At 38.4% G+C, this 19,032-nt stretch overlaps 1 protein-coding gene across 2 annotated transcripts in view; it reads right to left on the reverse strand.

The window, feature by feature from the left end:
- Window positions 1-19,032, reverse strand: part of NCOA2 (nuclear receptor coactivator 2) — a 185,074-nt gene that overhangs the window by 97,009 nt on the left and 69,033 nt on the right. For both annotated transcript variants that reach the window (XM_041412552.1, XM_041412551.1), the window contains one exon: window positions 18,637-18,881. The gene's annotated coding sequence lies outside the window, so the exon portion shown is untranslated. The remainder of the gene's footprint in view (window positions 1-18,636; window positions 18,882-19,032) is intronic.

Below are 19,032 nucleotides of genomic sequence, written 5' to 3' on the forward strand. Positions count from 1 at the left end.
CAGATGGCTCCTTTTAACCAGGCACTTTACTGTGGTCTAAAAGTACAGTCTTCTAAAGGAAATGTACTGATACGTAGAAATTTTTTTATCAACCATTTTCTGAAAAAGCTCCTCCTTGGGGATAGCATTGCTTCCCTTCACCATCACAACCTGATTTCTAGTAACATCTTCCCAATCCTTCCAACTGGACATGACTTCAGCTGTAGAACTGCCCTTTATCCAAAAGTGTAGTAGAGAACCAAACGTATCCAGGAGTCTGTAATCTCCAAGAGAAGTTTTAAAACTGGTGCAAGAACCCTCCTGCCTCTGCTGTCAGTACTGGAAAGTCTGTGCCTATCCCAAAGAGCTAAAAACTCTTTTGGATTTTGCTGGATACAAATCTGACCTAATATCTGGACTTGAATTAAAGGCCAAGCACTTGAGATTTATGCTAATGTCACAGATCTCATTTCTAGGTAATTTAAGTGTGCTCCACTGAAGACCATTCCTTACACTCCTTCCGAGGCCAAAACTGTTACAGAGAAACCAAATTATTAAAGTAGCATATGTCAGCAGGAACATGCACAGCAGTGCTACAAAACCTGTGCTAGCTGCCTGTTGATATCCAAGCACGGTTGAGAATGTTCACATTGAAGTGTAAAGGCCTGTTCTTGCAACAAGCCCATACTTGCTTTCTGCATGTTTTGTATCTCTACCTATATATACATATTCAAGATAAGCTATGCACAGACACACATATAACATATGCCTAAATTAATAAAATATATAATGTAAACAGTAAGCAGAGAACACAATTCTTTTGATGACAAGTAGGACCTACTACAAATCCTAGGAAAGAAGAAAAGAAAAATACTAAAAGAAAAATGAATTTATTTTAAAGTACATTGCTGGTATGTCAATTAGAAAACAAATGGCTACAAGCACTAGCAGTAATCTCTTACACTGCAGTAACTTTACCATTATTTTGATGCAATGAAACTCTAATTTGCTTACTCCAAAACCCAATATTTGCCTCACCAATATTTGCCTCACCTGTGACTATTCTTTTTGGACTCATATTAATTTTTTTTAATGTTTATTATTTTGAAAACTACATTTGCACCTCTCAGACAAAGCTGGGTATTAACAGTTGAAACCAATTCCTTGGAGAAACCAATGTTTCAATATTATCACACACTCATACACATAAAACTATATTAGATTTCATACAATGAACACTTTTTCAGGTAGAGCTATGAAGGTATGACTTTTATTCTCAGGGGAAAAGGGAACAGACAAGATATCCATAACCTCACAGTCTGCATGCTGTGCATGTCATGTAGCAATAAATAATTCATATTTTGACCTTACAGGATACCTTTTACTCATGGATTTCAAAGAGCTTTTGCAAAGGTGGATATATGTTTTATTACCGGAAGTTTATAGATCTAAGGATGAAGAGAGACATAAAATTACCTATTCAAGGTCATTTAGTAAGCCAGGTGTATTTAAGTGGGTAGTATCAGGCATTCTGCCTTTTTGGTTCAGGTTGCAACTTACAGGGACACAAGTGTCCAGATATTGCCTTAAACTTCAATTAAACCTGCAAGAAATTATGATGGATGTTATGTCTGTAAAAATACAGAAAATCTAAACACATTCCTGGGTGAGAAAGGAGCAAAAATTGCTAACTTTGGTATGTGGTAGCAGGATAGTGCAGGAATTCTCCAGAATAATCTTATGCAAGCATTCTGGAAAGGGCACTGGATTCACAGGCAGAGCTGTCAGGATCTGCTAAAGAGGGATGAAAACAAAGCTGTCTTCCTCCACAATGAGATTTTCTTGGAGACCATATCAGTTACCAGAATGAACCTGAAAAAAGTAGAAGCAGTTCTACAATAAAAATTAAATAGAGAGGTGAACAGTAGAAAATAACACATTTTAGAAAGACTGATTCTAGTTACAGCAACCTTCTCACAAGATACACTGCCTGCACTTAAGGTATGTAAACCAGAACTAGCCACATTAACTATTCTAGTAAATAATCTTTTTGATTTTCATTTGATAAAAAAAAAAGGGCATTTTCCCTGATGTCAATAATTAATTCCTGAAAAATATCTTAAATAAAAAATAAATATGCAAAAAGCTTTGCACAGAAAACAACTCCAAACTGACATATAAATATGAGAACATTTGTGAGAATGTAGCACTGGGAAGACAGTTTGTTAGTTAACACCACATCAATAATGCTCTGGATTAAATACTTAAGTCTTGCAATTCTCTGAACTGCCTTACCTAACATTAAGTACAGGGCTCCATTCATGGCCTTAACTGTAAAGATTATGGCAAGTGCTTTCTTGGAGTAAGCTTGGAATGTTTTTTACTTTTCAGGATGGAGTCCTTATGTTGTCTCAGACTGCAGAGAACTTAGAAGCACATAACATACACAAATTATCTGTTCCAGCTGCCCTCTGAAGTGCAGCAGTAGCAGGACCCAAGGTCCTTATGTGTTAGCCAAGAAAGATAACAAAGAAATAAGCCTTGGGTTGTTTCTTTGTATTGCTTGTGTTTGTTTCTTTTTCCCCAAAGAAAGAAGGTACTATAATCTGCCACAGAGGGAGCTTACTCTGTTCTAATAACATGATGTTTAAACAAACCAAAGATTTATATTTTACAGGGGGAAAAAATTATCACCACTGTTACCAATACTAGCTTATAACAATTGGTAGCAAAACACTATTTCATAAAAGGTCAGCATTTCAAAGCTAGATTTAACTAATACCACCACTGAAATGTTTCCTTTACATAAAATTAGGTCTCAAAAAGAAAAAAGAAATCACAAAAACACACGCTCCTTATTTTGTATGTACCACAATGAGGTAAACCCAAAACCTAGTGACTGGCAAATCAAACTACCATCATAGGGAGAAAAAAAACTTATCCTGACTTGCTTATGTGATCAGAATGAAATGGAGTTTAAGAATATCCAGCATTCACTAAGAAAAGACACATTTGCCGGAATTTTTCTAGGATTAGTTAAAGTGGAATAATTTGAAATCCTTCTCTTCTTTCCAAGCTTCTACAAGCTGAATTTACTCCATTTAGGTAACAAATGCAAAGTAGGCAGGAAGGCGTGCGTTATTTTCAAATAAGAAAAGCAATCTGGTTTAGAGAAGAGAATTTTTTAAGCTTTCAAAATACAAAACCATTCAGAAGACCAAACAAAATACATTCCTCAATTCCTTTGTGCAAGTCCTTCAGACAGACAACAAAATGTGCCCCTCATGAATAATTTCCTGCATAAGATTTACAAGAAACCCTCAAAAGTCTTGATGTTTATGCCCAACTGCAAAAATATTTGATGTAGCAGAGAGATAAGCAATGCTTCTTGTTGGAGCTGAGTCTCTGATTCCCCTACCCTACAGCTGGTGTGTAAACAGGAGCATCAGCATTGAGGACTGGGATAAACACACACCTCCATGCAAAAGGTGAGGGACCATTAGCAACCACTGCACGTGTTCCATCACAATTTGCCCCGTACCTTCTCCGTATTTAAGCTCCTTACCTTTTTTCACTGCTACTTTCACCACCTGTGCTTAAGCAGAAATTATTATAAGCCTATTAGCTGTAAGTGGTCACGTCCACAAACATGGGGAAGGGTTGGTGCTTGGTGCCAATCAGCTTTCACTAATCTGCACCCTACCAGTGATCCCACTGCTCCTCAGGATTGACTGTCAGGAGGTCAAAGCCGTTCCCTGAGCCAACAGGGCACAAATATCATGTTCCTGGCTCCCTCTCTTCTGCTGACAGCATGTATCGACCTAACTCCCGTGTCTTATGGAAAATGAATGTGTCCAGTTACTTCTTTGATTTTGAAGGTATTTGTTACGTCACAGACACTGTGCAAAGCCAGAAATCTTCACAGTTTAGACAAGGAGAAGAGAAAATTTTGGAAGATCTGCAGCGTTCTTCGTGCATTTACAAATGAAGTGTATCAAATTCAACACTTTCTTGTAACAAATATTTCACCTTGATTTTGATACTTTTTGTGGGGGAAAAAAAAATAGATCTGAATCTGAACCTTGTCTACATTTCCACTAGCTACTTAAATGTATCAAGAAAAATGTTCTTTTAGTTAGATCTGTATGGGCAAATTACTGCTTTTATCCTCCAATTACACAGCTAGCACTTAGCTTGGTGAGCAGCACAAAAAAATAGCTGTTATACTACATACTGTAACTATATTCTATTGCTTTATTTGCAATGATTATACAATGGTTTACTGACAACTTTGAAACTTCTCAAATATACCCAAATACTCTTGTGACAATAGTTCTCTTGCAGAAACCTAAATACCACCGGTACAGCGGCGATGATGCTCTCCTGCCACACTAATTTCAAGCCCAAGTCAAACCAGGCAAGTACCGACACAGGTGAGCAATACCTCAATACAGGACAACAAGGAAAGATTCCAGCAGGTTTGGAAAGTTGTCTTCTGGAGGCAGAACAAGCCCACCATTTTACTTGAGACTGTATGCAAGGTGTGGTCTAAGAAACGACACCTTTTGTCACTTACTCTTTCAGAGCACATACAAAGGAAAACTAAATTAGGTATTTAGATAACACTAAAAGGAAACTGAGCTTACCCTTATTGCACACAGGTGTTTCACCTACTTACCAAAGGGTAGATAAGAACTTTTTGTGCCACTCATAATGGAAACCTTCGTACTCAGCTTTGAGCAATCTTAGAAGAGTCATTTTAACTGTTTTATTTCCCGCAATGATTAGGAAATATGAGCATCTCTCTTATACTGTGGCAAGCAATAATGATTAGAATTAAAAGAAAAATATGCAGCCATTATAAAGCACAGGTCACTGTTACAGGTTTAATATATCCCCCAGTTTGGTTGATGTGTTAATAGGTTTTATTTTTTAAAGCAGCATACAGGGTATTCATCAGGTAACTATAATTGTTCAGGATATTTCAGGAACTGGAATACAAGACTAGTTATTTACATAATAGCTGTGAAAAGTGCACATCCTTCAATTAGATTTCTATTTTAATCAGTGAAACTGTGGGAATAATCCCATAATATTTCAATAATACCATTTCAGTAATAATGCTTCAATACCTTTTTAGACTTCAAAAAGAACAAGAATATAACTCGACAAAATGAGTCTGGATATTCTGGTTCTGAAAATCCTTTTCTTTCCCCAGTATGAAACCCACCTCTTTAATTCATTTCCCTTTCTACTTCATGTATTAAAAATCATCTTTTTCTATAGAATTGGTTTTGGATTTGCATTTCTCAAGCACAACAAATTCAGAATACCTCTAAGAAGTTGGTACTTATGAGGCAGAAAGCTGGCAATAACTGCCCTTGATTTCAGGTGGAATAGCTCTTATGCAAAGAAGCCTTAATTCATTAAAGTCACGAACACAACAGACAACTACCTCATGCTGAAAATTATGCTACTACCTTTAGATTAAGATTACTCAATGAGGTTTTAATGAGGTTTGTGAGGTAACCCTGCCAACCCACTATCTCTGTCAGAGGCCACCCTAAGGCCCCCAGCCCAGCCTCCACAAGGAGCACAGGGCAGCACTTGTGGCTGTGAGCCCACTCTGAAGAGCTGAGACTTAACAGGTCCAGGCAAATTTTGAGTGCAACTCAAACCTGGTGATCTGAAAGCTGCTCATCTGTAAAAGAGGGGAATGCACCAGTGGGATTTTTAAGTGACCTAAAGTTTGTTTTGGTGGTGGGTTTTTTTGTGTGTGAGGGGTGTTATAAAACTGTAGAAGGAATTAATCTATGACAGTGTGCACTGTTTGACATTTGAGGAGAGTAGTTTCCATTTCACTGCATTTTAACAACCAGGAAAGTTTTGAAATCTTGTGTGACCAGATCAAACTCATGTAGTAGCAGCCACTGAGGCATTTAAGTGCCTTAAAGCTTGCAGCAGCAGCTCTTTGCTGCAGGTACAGGCATGGCTAAAATGAACACAATTCATCTGCAAAAAGAAATGGAATTACACCCAGCAGTCTATGTACAGTGCAAGCTTCAGCATGATTTAAAAGAAAAAAAAAAAGAAAACAAGCCACCAAATCCAACCAACCACGCTTTATCAGTATTTAAAAATTCTCCCTTCCTCCAAAGAGCATTTTCCAGTATCTTATTTAGCTTACTACCATATGTTTGCAATTTCTACTCTCCATAGAAGTCATTCTGAAAAACCAAAGGAAAATTTTTTGTGAACCACAAATATAATAAAATAACCCCCTCCATGAAATGGTCTAAAAAGCTTGGATTGCTTCTGCTCCACCTCCCCACATCTGGCACTCGCATCAGATTACAGGCCAGAAGGCAACGCAAAGAGACGGAAAGGGAGATGTGGCTGGATCACAGCTAGGAGGAAGCATGCCTTCTATAACTCACTCTTTTCCCAAATGCCGATACCTCAAAGCCTGATAGGAGAAACAATTGTGGGAAAAGTTTGCACACGTACATACACAAGATACACAAACATCCGACAGGCACTGAATTACACAAAATATGCTCACATAACTTCAGAGCTATCAGTCTGTGCCCAAAGTGCAACTGGGCTTCTGATTTTGCAACTGACAAAATTTACAGGAAATGGACAATCATTGGTTTTTAAGTCACAACACTTTCACTTCTTCTAATTTTCCATGTATTTCGTAGGCACAACAAAACCAAAAGACACTGAATAATCTAAATGCCACATTCTTGTCAAATAAGCAGTTTATTGATTGGTCTTTTTGGAGTTTAAATTTTGCAAACTTTAAACTGGTTCAAAACTCAACTAGGAAGATGCATGAACCTAAACAAGAATCCAAGGAGCTGATTGGAAGTGCTGTTTCCCAGAGCTCTCTCTGGAACCACATTCTCCTCATCCCTTCCCTTCAAGCCTGCATCAGCAGGAAAACAGCATAAAAACTTTCACTGAGTCTTTCAAGCTTAGCAATAAATCTACTGCAATCTGAATTATCGAAATTATTCAGACCGTTCAAATGATTTTTTTGTTCCAAATGGTCTCGGCACGCTGGTCAGGAACTCGTCAAGTCAAACACGAACAACAAAAGTGGAATTCTTCTTGCTAAGCTAATTGATGGCCCTACAAAAACAAAACGCAACTGCATATTCAAAACTTTCAAAGACGCACTGTATTAGAGCTGCAGAGCGCCTTCCCCTCGGTGCCTGCTGTAATATGATCGTAATTGCTGTGAAAGGGCGAGAGACCGACTATACGTTAAATCCTGCCATCTGTAGGTGCTTTACACAGTTCCATTTGCTGCTGCTGGGTCAAAAGTTTACCCTATTTTCGCTTGTTCATAACCAATCACACAAGCCTCTGCTATGCGTAATCTTTGACCTACTCTCAAAGCAATTTTTGTATTATATAGTCATATGATTACACTGAAAAAACCCACACATTTTATTAAGAATACAGTTCTTGTTGGTTAGCTTTATAATTATTATTATTTCCATATTCAGTAAGTGTACTGTACCGACCTTGTTCTTCCCAGTTAACTCCCTTGGAGCACAATCATAGAGCCATGAATTCTCCAGCATTTCTGGCTAGTTACAATCCAGAACCACACACAAAACAGAGCTGGAAAGCATTCACAGTATCTGTCATTTCAAAAGTAAGGGGAAAGAACTGCTCGATCTGTACTAATAGGGAGAGAAGCCGTTTTGTAAACATTTAAGTTAATGTTCATAGTAAAAAGGAAAAACGTTTCTGAAAATTAGAACTGCCATAAGAATATCCCTATATATTTACCTTAAGAACTAAATATGCAAAAATATATTTCATGGAAATATTTATGCTACTGATATTACTAGTATTAAATATCACGGGAACAAGCAGTTTCATGAACAACAGAATTAATTAAGCCTCATCTCCCACAGATTTATACCTCCTGGTTGGTTGACTTCAGTGTCTAGAAAGGTGAAAGCTTTGAAGGAAGTTTTTCCCACAGCTGGGACATTTGTTTAAATCCTCTCTTTTCCCATTGCTAGGATTCCCAGACAACTAACGAGATTATTTCATGCTGCAACCTTTCCCTCTATCAGGGCACCTTTAGGTGGTTCCAGCTATACTCAGCTACTTATTTTCACAAAACCTGCGGGATCTGAATTTTGAGCTCTCCACTGTGCCAAAAAATGTGATCAAAATCAGCAATAGGTTCAAAAGATAATGACGAGAATTGAAGGGATGTGTGTGCATCTACACAAGTGCATGGTGTGACCTCATGAGCCCTGTTTCTGTAGGAAAAGAGGTTACAAATAAAGGACAATATCTGACCTTCTTGCTATTTCACAGAAAGCTAACTTAGAAGGACCCAACTAAACAGCTGGCTATACTAATAGATCACCTAAAAGTAATACCACAATATTTAAATCCATCTTGCACATTTTGCTAGACAGTCTTTAAAGAAAAACAGACACACAGGCTCCGTTTAACTTCTAATAGGAGATAAAACCAGATACTTTTCCACAGATATGTATTTTACTGTAATCTATGAATTGTGATAGATTTGGGATGTTTAAAATTATTTTTAATCTAGCATTTATACAAGTGTGTCCAGTCTTCAAGAATATAAACACAAGTCAGCACTTACATGAATAGTTACATTGCTCCATTTCACATTTGACTTTTAGTTACTAAACCCTTCATAAATGTAACAAGAGAATATAAAACCAGCCCTTGCCACTGTGACCAGTGAAGTAATATAAACCAGAGAATAATCAATCAAATAACAGCATTAAGCCATTTCCAAGCAGGTAATAAAATACATTCACATGCAAAATTCTAATAGTTATGAAGTCAAATAATTTACTAAGAGACAGAATAAAAAATTACCCCAAATAAAAAAAAATCAAGATGTAGATTTTAAGGAAACACCCGTCTATCATCTCACCTCTTTGGTACAGCAAAGACCATACATAGGATTTAGCAGCTCTTACAGCAAAGATCAAGACCTTATATGTGCAAAGCACTCCTTAGAATGCTATATGTGAAGCCATATATTACTTTCATAAACTGCTCAGTCTAAGTCAATGATATGTTTGGAAAACAGAAAAAGCTACTCAAAATGTTTCATTTTTCACACAGAAAGAAATAAAACCCAAAGTAAAGCAGAAGTCAGTATTTTAAAACAATGAAAGCAGTTCATCTAACTGGCAAACATGGTGGCATATTCCAGACATTAGCCATTAGATATTACACAAAATTGTATACAACAAGATGTTTATTATACATATTATATACATAAATACAAAAAATAAACAAACTGTGTGCACATATACACACAGCTTTCAGACATCTGTTAACAGGACTGAGATCACCTATGATCCAGGCCAGGAACAAGTGAATAGTCTTTCACCCCGGGGAAAGCAAGATGGATGCTGTTACAGGAAACCAACTCCACTCAGCTTATCAGCAGCAAAATGAACAGAGGAAAAAGACCAGTATAAAAGGAGAAACAAAGACAAGGCAACAGAACTGACTCTTAAGAACACAAAAGGAGAAGGCTGAAGGTACCCAGAGGTATCTACAACATGTCTCAACACAGGGAAATTTTTCACCTTGGCAGAACAATCTGATCTGGAGCAGAGCTCAAACAACTGGAGCAACAACTTATCAGGAGATAAAAAGACTGAAGAAGTGAAGTTGAGAATTCAGGAAACCTGACTCAAACCCCAAGATGATCCAGTAGCAAAGAAATGCTATAAAACCACTCAGTGTTTTATGTAAGCTTGTGCATCTCTTCTGATTTTCTTACAACGCAAAAAGTGAGTTTTATAAAGTTTGCAACTGAGCATGAATTTATATTACTCTTTATATTACTGGAGCAATTTGGAGAATTTAACACTGGTCTTGGTAATATGGTTAGTTCACTCATATGGACCCCATTCCTGATAAGGAGAAACAATCTGTCTCCAGCAAAGAGATCTTTCATGCCACAGCCAGAAACTTAACAGGAACCTGATGAGGCTCAGGGGAATTTACAAGTACCAGGATTTTATGTAGGTCCACAGAGCAATGACATGAGGTATCTGTGATGCAGAATTTTTTCTTTCAGTTTTATTTAAGAACAACAATTCTGCTATACAGTTAGAGACCAGACAAATTGCAGTAACTCCTTACTACCACATATTTTTCCATTTGACTGTACTGGAATTAAGCGATCCAGATTATTTCTATAAATATGCATACAAAAAAGTAACACGTTTCTTCTAGTATCAGCTGACTGAATCATAGTAAATTGAGTTCTTAAAGATATCACCCAATTTGTACATGATTTTTCTACTGTTTCATTTTTACCCGAACCATTTTCATTAGTACAAGAGCCTAATGATTTCCTAGGTGTGAAAATTCTTAAAACAATGAAGCTGAAAAAAAGAAAAGTAAAAAAAAATATAAATCATATAAAAATCTAAATCTTAATTTAGTGTTTAACCTTATGATGATAAAAACATACAACCAAGTGTGGAGACGATTGTTAGAAGCATTTTCTTTGGATTAAAAAGGTATTCAGTGCTCTCATGTAATGGATATGCATGTTATCTCAGGATAATAAAAATTTTATAGACTACCACTGCATGACAATGAAAAGTACACATACAATTTTATCAATATTATTATTGTTTCATATATATACAGAGCTTTCCATCTTCCCATATTCTTTGTGGGTTTAATGGTTACAGTCTCAAATTAATCTTGCAGTTCTCCTAAACGGCAATATAAAACTATAATATCAAAATCCACTCAAATATTAGTATTTGACTTCTCAAATGGCAATTAGAAGTTCAAATCTGAATTACTTCATATGCAAATAAGGTGCTTTTTATATGGCAGAGGAGCTTGGAGTTGATAAGGGCATTTTTAATGAAGTGTTTTAAAGGATGTGGTTTTCTATTAGAAGAGGTCACCTATTACAAGGAGTTGGCAATTCTGTTTCAGTGGTTGGCTGCAGAACCTCCCACCAGCTAATTCTCACAGACTTCACTTCCTAGTCCTTGGGGTAGTCACCAACCTGGCCAGCCTGCACATGCTGCAAGTAGCCATCCCAGAAATATTATCAAGATATTATCATGGAAATAAAGCCACACTACAAGAGAAGGAAGGCTCCTCCACTCCCTCAGAGCCAGCCCTCTAAAGTGGATTGTGGCAAGCCTCCAGCGCCGTCCAGTTGCTGGGCAGCATTTGCTGCAGCGAAGCTGCTCTCCATCTCCTCTAGTAAAAAGCAGAGCAGATGGAAATTTCCTGTAGGCTGGTCTTGGCCCAGAGACCACTGTTTGGACGATACTCCTCCACGAATAAGAGCAATCCATTCATTGCAACAAACTGACTGGCTCTACTGTCTTTTACAACACAGCTCGGTCCAATCCCTTCAGTCAGTGATAAAGCACAGCGCGATGTGAGCACATTTCATCGCCTGTGCCCGGGCAGGAACCAAGCCATGAAGGAAAATATGGCCATGTCACGCTAAGCAAAGAAACACATGAGTAACTCTGGCAAGCACCTAAGATAAGGCTTTTCTGAATGACTAAAGGTAATGTTATATTGATGTTATGATAAATTATTACCTACGGACACAGAGTAAGCAGACGCAGCAGCAGAAGCTGTGCAACCATACTCTTCAGAGTGGCAGCTGAATGTTCTCTGAACAACATTGGAAGATAAGAATAGAAAGAAATCCCTTACACCAAAAAAAAAAAAAAAAAAAAAAAAGTTACAAACCTGTTGCGTCCTGAAAGTTTCCAAATTTTAATTAGAAGGAAAGAAACACTTCAATATATGTAACCACCATGGATTTTTTACAAGACTCAAAGGACCTCTCACTTTTTTGGTCTTCCCTTGTCTGTCCATCATAGCTAAAACACTATGGAGCTCAAAGCAGAACTCTGTCCTGACTTTGTTCTCTTTGCAATCACTGTTCTACCTATCTTGTTTGCTATGCACAGGCTGCTAAGACTGCTTTTGCAAACTCCATTCAAACATGAGGCAAGGTGCTGGTCATTGATGCAGCTTTTCTGGTTGTTCCAGTTACAACAAAATGGATCTGCCAGCTTTTCCTGAAGAAATTAAAACATTGGAACAGGATGAAATAGTCCTTTTAAGGCCTAAAGACAAAAGGTGGTCACTATGAATTTATGATATTCCACTATTTATCTGATAGTTGAACAGGAAAGCCAGGAAAAGGAAGGGAAATGTTCTATATTATATTTAGGACAGAAGAATCATTGTTGAGCTCTGCCTAAAGGTTTCTCAGAGGGCTTTGCAAAATGCAGTTCTACCTACCACGTGAAGAAAAGGCACACTCAATCACCATATGCAGCCAGTGTTGCAGCTTCATTTTCTACAGTGCTTCCCTGCAGAACATCTCCTGGGTGAGCAAACTTTCCCTGGAAAGGCTCCTCAATGGTCCGTTCTAGCAAGTAGAGTACATAGCGAATATTCAGTAGGTATTTGCTGCTCAAGTGCATTATATCAGCAGAGACAGAGAGTGTACGGCCTTGTCTGGACGAAAAGTTAGGGCTCTCTTCAAAGGCTCTCCAAGCAGCCTAAAGCATATTTAAACCAACCCGAGAGTGTACGGGAACAGAAGAGGAACTCTTTCTTATCCTTTTGTACTCATGTTTTTCTGTCACACTAAGTGCATGGGGTAGAGTCGAAGGCAGGATGGCTGAATTAACTCAGAAAAAAGCTGTCCAAAAAAGCTGAGCAATCAGTCCTCAAAAAATTAATGATAAAAGACTTTGAATAAAGCCAATTTGTAATGGAATGTAAGAAGGGAAGTCCCTAAAGAGAAAAACTGTCTACCAGCTCTGCAGCAGGTTTTGCTGCCCCATGCAGTTTACCATGGCAAGACGCCAACTTGGCAAGAATCGCTCTTCTCCAAGGAGCCTGGCAGAGATCCAGCCACACTCACAGGTCTCATAGCTGCTGCCAAACTCGAGGGGCAACTGAAGACCCTCTTCTGTGAATCTGCAGATCTGGTTATGACTGGGGATATTTGTGTTTCAAAATGTTCTTAACCAAGTCAAGTTCCCTCTGTGTTTATACAGTGACTGAACAGGCGAAACAGAATACTTAACCCAGCTACAGAAATGAGCCACAGATTGTTAATTATATGGCTATTTGCACTTTGACTGGAAGAGGAAGTAAGCTGGTTATAACTACTTTGGGCTTTACTCCTGCAACTGCATTGAAACCACATTTATGACAGCTGAAACTATGCAATTCATATAAATGTAGGCGCTTCCTGTTTTTGAAACAAGTCGTGGTCTGCTTGCCCTTACCTTACAGTAACGTCACTGGAACCAGAATGTAATAAATGTGCTCAGTTTTACTGACTTTATGATCTTATTTTGCTAATTATTTTTAAATATCTACATAAAATACATATTTTGGACTAGTGCTGCCAAGCATATCTATTCCTAGGACCTAGCTGTGCTCTTTAGGCACTAGGAAACACATGTTTTTCACGTGTGAGACTGAAATGCCCAGCTAACACCGGGGCATGCTCAGTCCCTGGTGACGTGGTCATGGTCACTCTCAGATGAGGAGGCAGGTGCGTCACGCTCCCCAGCAGGCAGGCTGCACTCTGAACTACACGTGCAGGCAGACCTAACTTTTTCCATTCAATATGCAGTATTTCAAGTAATTGGTAATAGCAGCAATAATGGAAACCTTATTGTTTTGCACAGTGTAGCGTCCATTCTTCATTGTGGCTAGTATATGTTCAATTTTATAGATAGTGAGCATGGGGAGTAACCACAGCCTTACTAGCATAAATTGAAGAAAATCACAATTTGACTACAAGATAATTTTGCAAATATTATTTAAAAACCCTAATAGGCAGGAGCATGTTTCCTGTCCTTTTCTCTCATGCTTATTTATGTGAACTGGAACTCACAAACCAAACTTCTGCAATGAATACAATTACGTAAATCAGCACTCTTGCTTTTCCAGTACAGTCATTTTCCTATAAGATTACAGAAGGAAGACTGATTCTACTGTTCAACCGGAAAGCAAACGGATATCCAGTAACTCCTGATGATAAAATGTGGTAATTCTTACCAAAAAAACCCCACACACTCCCATTTAATTTACAGTTTATTCCTCCAGATTTAGTTTGGAACATAATGTTTGAAAGTCAGGTATCCCTCGAAATCCAAGATATTTACAGTCAAGATAGCCAAAATCCTCCATAGACAGAAGGGGCAGCATTTCTTCCACTTTTTTTTGATCTCCAAGACCACAACCTCATATTTCAGACCATTAGATCCCACCCTTTAGGCTTTAAGAACTCACCAGCTTCACAGTGCTAATAGAGTGAACAATTACAGAATGCTTAGTCTCATGCTGTAAGAAGACAAAATAAAAATTCAGTTTAAAAGTCCTTGTGTAAAAACCTTCAACTCAAAGAAACACTAAAGGTAAAATTTCAAAATTTCACCTGACTGATTGATTTCGCTCTACTTTAGAAGCAAACACAATATACAGTCAAGAGACATTTCTTAAAAACACTTCCCGTGCTTGCCTTCTCAACTAAGGCATGGTTTTGAAAGCAATTTACAACTACACGAGGCGGGTCCTCCCATCCCTCTCTTCCAGGCCATCTTCAGCAGAGACATTTGTCCAACTCTGCAGTTAGGAAGTTCAAAGAGGTCAAGAGCCAGCCAAGCGACTCAACTAAAAATGCATCAAGCTGTCCTCTGGTTTGGCTCCCTGAGCCAGCTCAGCCCACAGCTGTGGCTGCAGCGGCACTGGCACAAGGGAGAGGGGGTAGCACCTCAGCACAGAGGGTGCAAGCCACACTTCTGGAAGCTGTCAGACCAGTGCTAGCTGCCATGATGGCACATTTGTGGCATCACCACAAAAACTGGCTGCATGTTCAGCGCCTAACCTCCAAACAAGAGAGGACAATAAAAATCCAATTCATGATGTCCATCTAGAGCTGCCCAGATTGAAGAGACTCACTAAGCTACAAAGTTTTCACTCATCTTCTTATTTTTTTTCTGACTGAAGCCTACTGTTTCTACACAGAAACACTCAAGTCCAGATTCTTTGCAAACTTATTTCCCGAAGTAATGTGAGCATTTCTAATAAGGAGAAGAAAAAAAGGACTTAATGAAGGCAACCCAGATTAGCTAAATGACACATCACAGTGGAACAATTCTGCTGTTAAAGACCATGCAGATGTTATGATGGAGGCAAAGAAAGCCTTTCTTTAGCTACAGCACAGCTGCTGCATACAACTTCAAAAAGACTTGGCACAGGATTTCAGCCACAAAACTTTCCCTTCACTTCATTTCATGAACGTCATCTGCAGCCTCAGTGAGCTGCACCAGGGACAAAACCAACACATGGGGAGTTTGCAACATTTTATCAGCAGTGGGGCAGCTTTTTGCACCCACATGCACATTCAGAAAACTTGTCTATACATCTCCATCCCTCCTCAGCCCAGCAATCCCTCAAAAGCAATGATATCCCACACTGCTGTCCTCCTGTTTATACCTCCATTATCTTCTAAGTTAAAGAAGACAAACAAACTACTACATAACGAAGAAATATTACAGCTTAAAAAACAGAGGTAATAAACAGATAATTTCCTGTACTTTTAAAGTAACATTAGAAAGTATTATCAACTTTCATCCACATCCCTCATACACTAAGCTACTCTAAATAGACACCCTGACCACAAAGCTGAAAATATCATAGCTTACAATTACCCTGAATGAACATGGTTAATGCCAATCTTGTATTTTCCATGTAATATACATGGCACAAAGAAAGTACATATGCACTGTCTAAATTCAAAGTCCAGCTTTCCCCTTCAAATACGTCAAAGTACTACAGCCAGTTATAGGTAGTACACAGGAAGGACTTGCACTGATTTTATAGTATTTAACAGTAAAGTATACAGAACTTAACTTTGATCTTACATTTGTGATTTTCTTTCAGTGATGATAGTGTTAAGATATATACCTGAGAACTTGAAGATGCATGTATGTATATGAGATAAAATTAAAACATTTCTGACACATGGGAACAAAATCTTGGAAAAGCTATTCTTAATGTCTCCCTTTTTTCTTCTCTTATTATTCGTATGTCAGCTTGTTGACTCTAAGACATTCTTAGGCAACTAGCATGTGAAGCCATGAACTACTTTGTCACCTACAATATTTTTCCCACATCTCCAAATCTACAAAGAATCAGTCCAAATGAGAAAACAGCGATAGGAGCAACTAAAACTATATTAATATTTAAACTTCATAAGTAAAAGCGACTAGGTAAAAATGCAGAAACAAAGAAACAGAAATTAGAAATAGAAATAAAAATAGAAATAGAAATGTACTGAAAGAGGATTTTTTTTTTAAAACCTGCTCAACTGCTCCACTACCAAGAACTTGATACAAAGCTGGAAGCCCACAACTTTAAAGACTATTAGTAATATTAATTAAAAACAGTGAAGAAAACTCATTAAACCAAAGGTAAAGCTTGAAATACTAGAAACATTAACCACAGTATTACTATATTCGTAAAAACAAAACACTTTGACATGACCTACTTTAATAATAGTAAAAAAAGTAAAGAATATGGACTGTAACCCCCTGACTCTACTGATCTTGTAAAACACCATCTACTTTTCTGAATTAGCAACAGACTCATGAAATTGAACCAATTTGTTCAACAGATGTTTCAGTTGACTCAAGAGAAATTTTACTTTTCTACTGCAGAAACAGAGTGAGCTGAGTAAAATTCCACTCTTAATAGCAGCATTTGAAGTATATTAGCTCATAATTAGCTGCCATTTCCATTCCTTCTTTCTTTGACATAACAGAAAACATTTTCCACACCGGATTAGACGTGACACTGAAATAAAGTAGGCACATTGATAAAAGCAAGTCACCCTCCTTCTCTCCCCCCCACCCCCCGTTTTACGGGACACGCAGGAATGGCAGGGTTTCTATTTTCCTTGGCGTTCCTGTCCCACATGAGCTGATAATCTCCGCGGTGTGGCTGTGCCAGTGCGCGGCCCACAACACCCCTGCTGTTCCAGCCCCGTGCTTTCCCGCAGAGGGCTCTGCCAGCGGTGAGATCCTTTCGTAATGCGTGCTATTGCATCAGTCTAATTGCAACATAACTCTCAATGCTCTAGATAAAGCAAATAATTTCATTTTTAACTTCTGCTCATAAAATACAGATTGTTTCCCTGCCACCCCCACTGCCTTATTCTGTTTATTTTCAAAGATTTAAAGAAAGACTTGCACATTGCACAGCAGCAGTCAAACAAAAATACCTCATGTTTTCTTAGAAAGCAGCACTTAGAAATATTGCTCAACACCTAAAGCATTAGTGCAGTCTTTCACAGAGCTGTATGTAGTAGATCCCCTGTGAACAGGCTGGAAGGGGAACGTACATTTTTACTCTGCGTATTTAATATAATATTCAGCCATTATAAAACCTTCATAGTTTTTACTCTCTCTCTTCTCTGCAACAGAGAGAAATAGCTTATCTGGCAAACACACTATGTTTCTAGGCATTGAAAACATGCTCTTGGTTAATTCATAAAACCGGATTTAATGTTTTTTTGCATTCAGGTTAGCTAAGTTGAAACAATATTTAGCTTAACCATGCCTTGGCCAAAAAATTCTCTGTTATCTATTGATTACAACAGCATTGTATTTGGCTATGGACATCACACTGGGAAAATACAAACCCCATGCTTGAGGAAATGCAGATGAAATTCAGACTCCAAGCCATTTTGATAGTGGGCATTACAAACACTACTTAGTATCTGATACAATAACCAGGCACAAGAATCATGTGCCTGCAATGAATGATGAATTTACATGTCATTTTAATGTTATGTACATATATCATCTGAGTTGACAGCATCAAAAAATGCTGCTCTTCTTGCACCCCAAATCATCTTGCATGATACAAATGTCTACACTAAAACTAATCTGGATGCAAGCACTCATAGGAGGAAATATCAGAAGCTAAGTCTCAGAAAACCTAAACTCTGCCTTTGTTTGCTTTTGTGGCATGGTAAACGTCGCAGTTATGTCATACCATTTCCACAGCACCTCTGCGCCGTTCAAAAACTTACAAAATTACCACTAATCAAAACAATAATCTGTTTAACTCTTGGCATTTGGAGTATGGTCCAATACCTGATTTACTGCATTTACTACTCAAACTTTTTTTTGGAAGACAGAACAAGTGATTTCTTTGTGAATTCAATGGTACAGCTGAGTGCTCCATCAGCATAATGGTTAGTCCTACCCTTACTCTGTTACTCCTAGCCTAGAATAACTGCATTATTCCTAGCTTCCTAACTAAAGCAGTGACAGCTTTAAGGTCAAAATTGATTCTCCAGTTCTGAAGACAACTTCGTCACCAGTTTGGCATAACTCAGACCTAATTTTTTCACAGGACTCGGCATTACGTTGTGCTTTATATAGCACCTCCAAACCTCAGCCCCCACGGCCTCACCCCCAGCCACCAGTGGTCAGTACTTTTCCAAGCAAGATCCAAAGATCTTAAGGCAGCCACAAGAAAGCAAGACACATTGAGCAAAGGCATAAGAAAAGCTAGGATTGAGCTGCTTACCTAGCATCACCTAGGAAGTCTGCAGCACAGCCAGGAAGGGAGTCCCGCTCGCCAGGGCAGCATGCAGCTGCACAGAGCACCAGAATGGCTCCTGCCTTCTGCAATCCCCTGCCTCGTCCACCACGCACGTCCCGACTTCTGCTGGAAGGGAGGCAGGGGTACTCCAGAGAACAGCCTTCTCCAATGCATCAACCAGATTCATTCCCAGAGCAAGTCCATCCTGTGCATGGAACAGAGCAGGAGTCCTGAAGGAAAAAAAACAAACCCAGCACATTAGCATGTAACTTAATACCATTAAATTGAGGGGCTTCCTCACAAGGGGCCAAACAAAAGAGATTTGCAAAGACAAGCTCAGTTTTGACAGTCCTTGACTTGGACATTGCCACACTGGAAAAA

Source organism: Onychostruthus taczanowskii, unplaced genomic scaffold (assembly GCF_017590055.1).
Source record: "Onychostruthus taczanowskii isolate IOZ18803 unplaced genomic scaffold, ASM1759005v1 scaffold4, whole genome shotgun sequence".
Lineage (NCBI taxonomy): Eukaryota > Metazoa > Chordata > Aves > Passeriformes > Passeridae > Onychostruthus > Onychostruthus taczanowskii.